Below are 8,457 nucleotides of genomic sequence, written 5' to 3'. Positions count from 1 at the left end.
CCAGAGCTGCCCACTGTAGCCGTGCCAGACCTGCTTTGCTCTGAGTGTGCTGAGATCTCCGCTCTCCTCCAGACATGAAGCTGCTCTGCGTGCTCTTTGCTGTGCTCCTTCTCTTTTCCTTGGCCACCCCAGGTAAGCCAGCAACACTGTCCCCAGGCTCTGAGGGTGCGGGTGGGTGCACAGCCTCCAGCAGAACCACCCCCAAATGCTTCCCTTGGGTCCCTGAGTTTTAGTGGCACGTAGTCACGAGGGATATACTGCAAGCACCTCCTGATCTTCTCCTTTCTATGCTATAGCCTCAGCCCTTCCTTTCCCTTCCACCCTCTGACCACAGCACCCTGTGCCTCCTGTCTTTCCCCTCCAGTTTGCAGTTGGGCAGAAGGTGATGGTGCTGTCACTGCAGCTCACCTCCTTTCTACCCTCTGCTCCCTTCTGCTTCATACCAGCGTAGAGCTGAGTGCCCAGTGTCCAGAAGGGTCAACGGGGAAAGAAAGCACTCTTCCTACCCTACATGAGCACAGTGTTATGAGCCAGCAAGGAGATGATAACTCCTGACTTTTGGGCTCTGCTCTCCTGCATGTCATCTCCTGTCTCCATTTCTCCCACCACAGGCTATGGGCAGCACAAGGGCACCTGCAAAGGGTACTGCGCCTCCGCATGCAACAAAAAGGATGAGTGGACGTTCCACCAGTCCTGCAAGAAGATGTACTGCTGCCTTCCCCCTCCCAAAAAGGGAAAATGATGGCCAGCAGATCCAGCAGTGGAGCAGGAGAGGCTCTGGCAGAGGAGCTCCCAGCCCTGTGTTCCTTGAGTGACAAGATGGTGTTTTTTTGCTTTGAAATAAATACGAGTTGATGTGATTTCTGTGTGCTGTGTGGTTCATGCACCTCTGGATAGGTGCACCAGGAGGGGCTCTTCAGCATCCCTGCATAACACACCTCAGGTAGCTGAGGTGGGACTGCAAAATGACACACTGGGTGGGAAGAGGTTTTGGGAGCCCTGCTTTGAAGCAGAGCGTGGAGTAGTTGAATGGATTGCCTGCTATTGCATTTTCCTCCATCACAATTTAGTTAGAGAAGACACAACAGCCCCCAGGACCCCTTCAGTCCCACTCAGCCCTTGGCCCAAGGATCTCAGTCCCATCAAAGGGGCAGAGGCTGGGGTGAACAGCCATCTCTGCACCCCAAAATCCCACTGCTGGGCTGTCTCTAGAGCATCCTCACCCAGTGCAGGCACCAGGGTTTCACATCCTGCAGCTGCCTCTGGCACAGGACACAGCAGGGAACTCATCAATGCAATCCATCACCAAGTGCCCACGGGCCACAGCTGCATGTCCATATCCATCACCAGAGGCCAAGTATCCTGTGGCCCCTCGGGGATCACCAATAACAGGAGAAAAGCTGCATAGCTCTTCAGTGCCCCCATCCCCACCCCTCTATCACACAATAAACCTGCTGCTTGTTCTGCATCCAGAGGAGCCTAAGGAGCAGTATCAGAGGGTGAGATGCTTTGTGCCAAAAAGGATCAACTCCTGACTGCCCCGTGGGACAGACAACAGTGCTGTCCAATCCTCCAGAAAGTAGAACAAGTTATCAGCAATGGGGCCCTTCATACACAGCAAAAGGCTCCAGCACTGGTGCACGGTGTGCCATTGTGAGCTGCTCCCATCCTGCTCACCTGGCAGCCAGTAAGGAGCAGTGGTTTGCTGAGCTTCCCTTGGCCCCAGACAACAGGTTCTGAAAACAAAGGGAAAAGCCTGAAAGAACCGTGTGCTGACATTGAGATGACACAGCCATACAAGGCTGAAATGACCAAATATTACAACATGCAAGAGGAAACCCCAAACCAGAACAGCAATGAACCCTTCTCTGTTTCTTTGCCATTATTCCCCGAGAAAAATATAATAACATGAAGAAAGCAAAAAGCCCTGTGAAAGTGAATTAGCTGCAAAATGGGTTTTAGAAGAAGTGTCTCTAGCTCTGCTGCATCTCCAGCCTTCAAAATGCACTCTGCAGCCAAAGAAAGCTTCTGATACAATAGCTGATTCCAAATTTCCACTGTTAGGAGAAGGAGATCTCTCCCCAGTATTACTGCCCTGTAGATGTTACTGATGTGTCTCAGGAGAAAAAAGCAAGGAGCAGAGGCCAAGGGACACTGGATGGTAATTGCAACGTTTTGGCCACCAAAGTGCTGTCTCTGTGGTATGGGAGTGATGCTTGTCTTCCCAAAAGGACAACAAAATGCCCCTCTGCAAATAGCACCCAGGAGGCTCTCAATGGATCCCTCTGAGGGCAAGCCAAGAGCTGATGGGAACAAAAGATCAACCAGTCTCTTGTAAGGAAGGTCATGAATAAACATCTTAAATAGTAACCCACGTTAGCATCACACATTGTACAACGTCGTCTTGATGGTGCATTACCTGTTGTGTGCTTTGGGTGTGATGGTGTGCAGTGGGAGACGTGACTCGTTCTTGCTGGAGTTGGGATCTGACACAGAGATTTCAGAAACTATGCTCAGACCACGACTGGGAGTCGATTATGCCCAGAAGTGAATTAGTGTTGGCATGGATGAAAGGCATGGCAGCCCAAATCGACACTGTGACTGCAGTGCAATTGTGGGACCACGGATGTTGAAGTAGGAAGACCCCATTAAAATATCATAGAATAGAACCACAGAATTACCAAGTTTGGGAAAGACCTCCAAGATCATCCATTCCAACCATCCACCTACCACCAGTATTTCCCCACTAAACCACGTCCCTCAATACAACATCTGCACAATTCTTGAGCACCTCCAGGGATGACGATCCATCACCGCCCTGTGCAGCCATTCCAACACCTGTCCATTCCTTCAGAGGGGGTTGCAAAGGCCCACAACGCTCATCCAGTTCCAACCCCCTGCTGTGTGCAGGTCACCAACCAGCAGACCAGGCTGCCCAGAGCCACATCCAGCCTGGCCTTGAATGCCTGCAAGGATGGGGCATCCACAGCCTCCTTGGGCAACCTGTTCCAGTGCCTCACTACCCATAGGTCAGAGAAAGTTTCTTCAACAGATGACGTAGTGCACAGATTATCCACCTATTGGCCAGGATAAAGGAGGAAAAGGTCTTGCTCATGCAGAATAAAGAAAGCCTGGGGCTTACAGAACTTACCATAGATAAGGCTGCATCACTGCAAAGATACTGTGCTAACAAGTTAAATGGTACTGAGAAGGTCCAGTGTGACCCCTGCCAAAAACTAGCATGTTGCTAAACCTCATGAGGCAGCATTTTTACCAGACACAACCTGATATTTAAGGGGTTCAGAGCAAGCAATCTCACCAACCTTTCGTTTTCATTGTTTCCCAGGAAAGTCCCAAATTGTGAAGCATAGGCATGCTCAAAGAGTGTAACAAGGAAGTGTTCATTGAATTCAAAAGAGCAAGGAAACTGATGGAGGATTTGCCATACACAGTCCAAAAAGAGAAGAAACACTGGGGCCTCCAATTTCTGCTTGCTATTTGAGTAGGCTGATTGGGCGCAGCGCTGCTGAAAAGGGTGACCAGCCTATAAAGAAAAATCAGAGCATCACAAAGAGCAACGGAATGCGAGTAGCACAGAATCATAGAATGGCTTGGGCTGAAAAGGCTCATAATGCTCATCCAGTTCCAACCCCCTGCTGTGTGCAGGTCGCCAACCAGCAGCCCAGGCTGCCCAGAGCCACATCCAGCCTGGCCTTGAATGCCTGCAGGGATGGGGCATCCACAGCCTCCTTGGGCAACCTGTGCCAGTGATATGCCCTCTTTATTTAAAATTTCAGCCATTATTAGATGAATATTTATGCCTTAGAAAGTCAGCACTGATAAATTACTGCTGCACAGTTTTTCTGTGTTTGCAGGGAGGAAAGAGCAGTTATGGGCTCAAGCCACACGGAAAGGCCACTATTTCTGTGCTTAATTGTGATAAGAGAGCTAGATAAAAAAGGGGGGGAGGTTGAAAAGAGGACAAAAGGGACAGCTAAAGGAGTTAAACCTTTGCAAATAGATTATTTGCAAGCACTGCGGGAACAATTTAAGGCCACTGTGTTGGAGATTCAGAGAGAATGTATGGCACCTATTAAAATAAAAGCCCTGAGAAAGAGCAGAGAGAAAAGGTCACAGTAAAACAGTGGGATGAGGAAGGTTGTTAAAAGGAAGAAGTTGAAACTGTGTCCAAATGCAGAAAACAGAAAAGGTAATAAATTGTGCCTGACAAAAGCAAAGAAGCCTCCCCAAATAAGCATTTTATTTCAAACATGTCAGAGCAGGAAGCTCAGTGAAGAGACGAAGGGCAGGATATGGCCAGAAAAAGAAAAGCTACTCCATGGATGTTAAATGAGAAATTATAGAGCCATAGAATGGTTTGAGTTGGAAGGGACCCTTCAAGGCCATCTGTCCCACTCCCTGCACTGAACAGGGACACCCACAGCTCCACCAGTGCTCACAGCCCATCCAGCCTGACCTTGGCTGTCTGCAGGGATGGGGCACCACCGCCTCTCTGTGCAACCTGTGCCGGTGCCTCACTGCCCTTATGGAAAATAACTTCTTCCTTATACCCAGGCTGGCTCATAAACCTGCTGATGAACCCCAGCAGGGATGGATGAGAAGTGATGCACATCAAACTCATTTTTAATGGCAGCTGATATCCACGTGCAAGAAGAAGGAAGTGTCTGAGGCACCGAGACTTCTACATGCCACTAAAGAGAGAAACGGGAGATCTGGGAGCCTTCAATCTCCTCCTTGTTGGGAGGTGAGAACTGGAAGAAGCCCTGAGGGGTCATTGCTTTGCTATGAGTACAGACTGCACTCAGCCTGACAGCTCCATGTCCCCGTGCTTTGGACTGAGATGCAATCTGTTCTTCTCCTGCTGCTCCCAGGGAGGAAAACTCCATGCGTTCAGCCCTTTTGTTATCAATTGTGTGCAAAACCACCGCTGAGAAAGGATGCTAACAAGAAAGGATGCTAACGGGTCTTTGGGGTGTGCTCAGGGAACCACACTAATACTCTGCCTGGGGTCAACAACAAGCAACCACAGCACACACACAGGAATCTTTTTGTTCTCTTTCTCTTTATTGAGCAGAGGGGATGACACATGGCTCAGAGCATGGAGAAGCTGCTCCCAAAGCCACCGCAGCGCCTCCTCTCCCCCAGGGGCTCCTCCTCAGCCCTTATTTCCACTTCCAGCTGGCAGGCAGGCAGCAGTGCACCTTGCAGTCGGAGGAGCGGGCCCAGACCTCTGCCTTGGAGCACTTGCTGGAGCAGTAGCCGATCTTCGGGCAGTACTTCAGGACCTGCCCATAGCCTGCGAGGGGAAGCACAGGGTGTTTGGGGCTCAAGGTGCTGCCTGCGTGTCCCACTGTCCTGTGCCCTAAGGAAAATGGAGCCCCAGCAGCCCCAACCCTCATCCCTCCGCTCTCCCATTGCCCTCTGGATTCTCCATCAATACAGTGCCCTCCTACCTGGGGCGGCCAGGGAGACCAGCAGGAGGACAGCGAAGACGAGGCAGAGGAACCTCATGGCTGGAGGCGATCTGGGGTGTGAGCGAGGCTGGAGAGAGCTGGAGGAGAGGAGCTGGGTGCTGCTGAGGGCAGCGCTGGCATCCTGCTACTTATAGGGAGTGTGAGCAGAGAGGAGGGCTGTGGGGAGGGCCTGCTGCTCACCACACCTCTCTTGGCTCACTGCACTGCACGCCTGCTGGCTCCTCCGCCCAACTCTTGGGTCTGCTGGTAGCACTCTGCCCCCCCAGCCCTGCTATCTGTACCATATTCAAAAGAAAACCATTGACTTTGATAAAAGGCCAGAGAATGGATCTGCTGGGGCAGAGGAACCTGATGGAAATCAAGATCACTATCACAGGGATTCAGGTGTTTCTCAATATTTGGCAGAGATGTAAATCCATGCAATAGGACTGAGCAGTGGCTATGATGCAGCAATAACTCTCTCATTGCGGTCTAGACCCATAGATCCAGACATGAGAGGGAACCTGGTGTGAGCAGCCTTGGCTTGGGGCAAATCTGGGATCTGTGTCCCCTTCCTCACCATCTCAGGAAACACAATAGCAAAGTCCTTGGCTCTGTCTTGGAACCGGTGCTCTTTAACATCTTTAGCAATGAGAGCAATGGCAGAAAGAAGTGCACCCTCAGAAAGTTTGCTGACAGCACCAGGCTGAGTGGTGCAGTTGACACGGTGGAAGGAAGGGATGCCATTCAGAGGGACCTCAAGAGGCTAGAAAGGTGGGCCTGGGTGAACCTGATGCGGTTCAACACAGCAAAGTGCAAGGTTTGGCACTTGGGCTGGAGGAATCCCAGGCATCCGTACAGACTGGAAGGAGCGGTGCTTGAGAGCAGCCCTGTGGAGAAGGACCTGGGGGTCCTGATGGATGAAAAGCTTAACATGAGCCAGCAGTGTGCTCTTGAAGTTGGGAAAGCAAATGGTATCCTGGGCTCCATCAGCAGAGGGGTGACCAGCAGGGACAGGGAGGTGATTGTCCCCCTCTACTCTGCTCTTGTGAGGCCCCATCTGGAGCACTGTGTCCAGGTCTGGAGCCCCCAGTACAAGAAAGACAGGGAGCTGTTGGAGAGGGTCCAGAGGAGCCACAAAGATGATCAGGGGGCTGGAGCAGCTCCCCAGTGAAGACAGGCTGAGGGAGCTGGGCTTGTTCAGCCTGGAGAAAAGAAGGCTGCGGGGTGACCTCATTGCAGCCTTTCAGCACCTAAAGGGAGCCTACAAACAGGGGGGAATCAACTCTTTGAAAGGGTTGGTAACAGCAGGACAAGGTGAAATGGTTTGAAGTTGAGTGAGGGAAGATTTAGGTTGGATGTCAGGAGAAATTCTTTCCTATGAGAGTGGTGAGGTGCTGGAACAGCTGCCCAGAGAGGCTGTGATGCCCCGTCCATCCCTGGAGGTGTTCAAGGCCAGGTTGGATGGGGCCCTGGGCAGCCTGGGCTGCTCTGAAATGTGGAGGTTGGTGGCCCTGCCTGTGGCAGAGGGATTGAAGCTTCATGATCCTTGAGGTCCCTTCCAACCCAACCATTCTGTGATTCTGTGATTCTGTTGTAAATTTAACTGTCATCGTGTCCATTGCTGTTTTGTGGTGCTCTCTCACTACTGGGGAGGAACACTGAGAGTCTTCTCCCAGGAACCTGGACACGGTGACAACGTTGCAAAACTTTGAGTGTTGCAACAGAAAAAGAGTGTTAATTTTTCATTTCTCATAACAAAAGAAGCAGAAGATAACATACGAAAGGATGATGCACTGAACAAAAAGTCTTCTCTCACACTGCGCACACCAGGGTGGTGCAGCTCATTGCCATGGCTCACTGTGGGAGAAGAATTTGTCTGTGTGTTCAGAGAGCAACACAAGCCATTCTATGATTCTGTGATTCCATAAGTGCTTGCCCAGCTATAATCCTGCTTTTCCATCTCTGTGACTGGATGATGTACTGTTAGTTGTGTCCTTGTTGCCCACTGCAGCTCCACACCTCTCCTGCAGAACTGCTGCACTGTCAGTTACTGCCTGTTCCAACTTCTCCATCAATCTTCTGCAAACGGTGTTGATTGCCAGCGTTCTTCAGCCTGCTGTCTGCAAATTCAGTAAGCACTGTCTTTATTCCATTATGCAATTTGATAATGAAGACCCTGGTTAGATCAGGACTCAAACAGCCTTCTGAGATGTCCTTCTACCATTGCCATGGTAACTAGAAATGTAGTAACTGATGGTCACGGACCGTTTTGTTTTCATTTCCTTTAAGACAAAGTCACATAGAATCATAGAATCATAGAATCACCAAGATTGGAAAAGACCTAAAAGATCACCCAGTCCAACCGTTCACCTATTCCCAGTAGCTCCCACTAAACCATGTCCCTCAACACAACATCCAGCCTTCCCTTGAACACCCCCAGGGTCGGTGACTCCACCACCTCCCTGGGCATCCATTGCAGTGCCTGACCACCCTTTCTGAAAAGTAATACTTCCTCATGTCCAGCCTAAATCTCCTCTGCCGTAGCTTGAAACCATTCCCCCTGGTCCTATCACTAATGACACGAGAGAACAGGCCGACCCCCAGCTCACTACAACCTCCCTTCAGGAAGTTATAGAGAGCAATGAGGTCTCCCCTGAGCCTCCTCTTCTCCAGGCTGAACATTCCCAGCTCCTTCAGCCTCTCCTCATCAGCCCTGTGTTCCAGACCCCTCACCAGCTTTGTTGCCCTCCTTTGAACACATTCCAGGGCCTCAATGTCTTTCTTGCAGTGAGGGGCCCATACTCTCTTCCAGTTAGTCAGGGCCCCAAAGAAAACCACAGCTATAACCTGAAAGCATATAAGATGTGTAGAGAATATAAAGGGGAACATGGGGGTGTGTAGAGAAGAAATGAACTCTTTAGCCCCTTACCAGAAGCACGGCGATCCTTTTCACTTTGTAGTGATGAAACAGTAGTTAAAC

The sequence above is a fragment of the Lagopus leucura genome, unplaced genomic scaffold, assembly GCF_019238085.1.
Source record: "Lagopus leucura isolate 7727_CA_CO unplaced genomic scaffold, USGS_WTPT01 Super-Scaffold_100038, whole genome shotgun sequence".
Lineage (NCBI taxonomy): Eukaryota > Metazoa > Chordata > Aves > Galliformes > Phasianidae > Lagopus > Lagopus leucura.
This window is presented reverse-complemented; position numbering follows the sequence as displayed.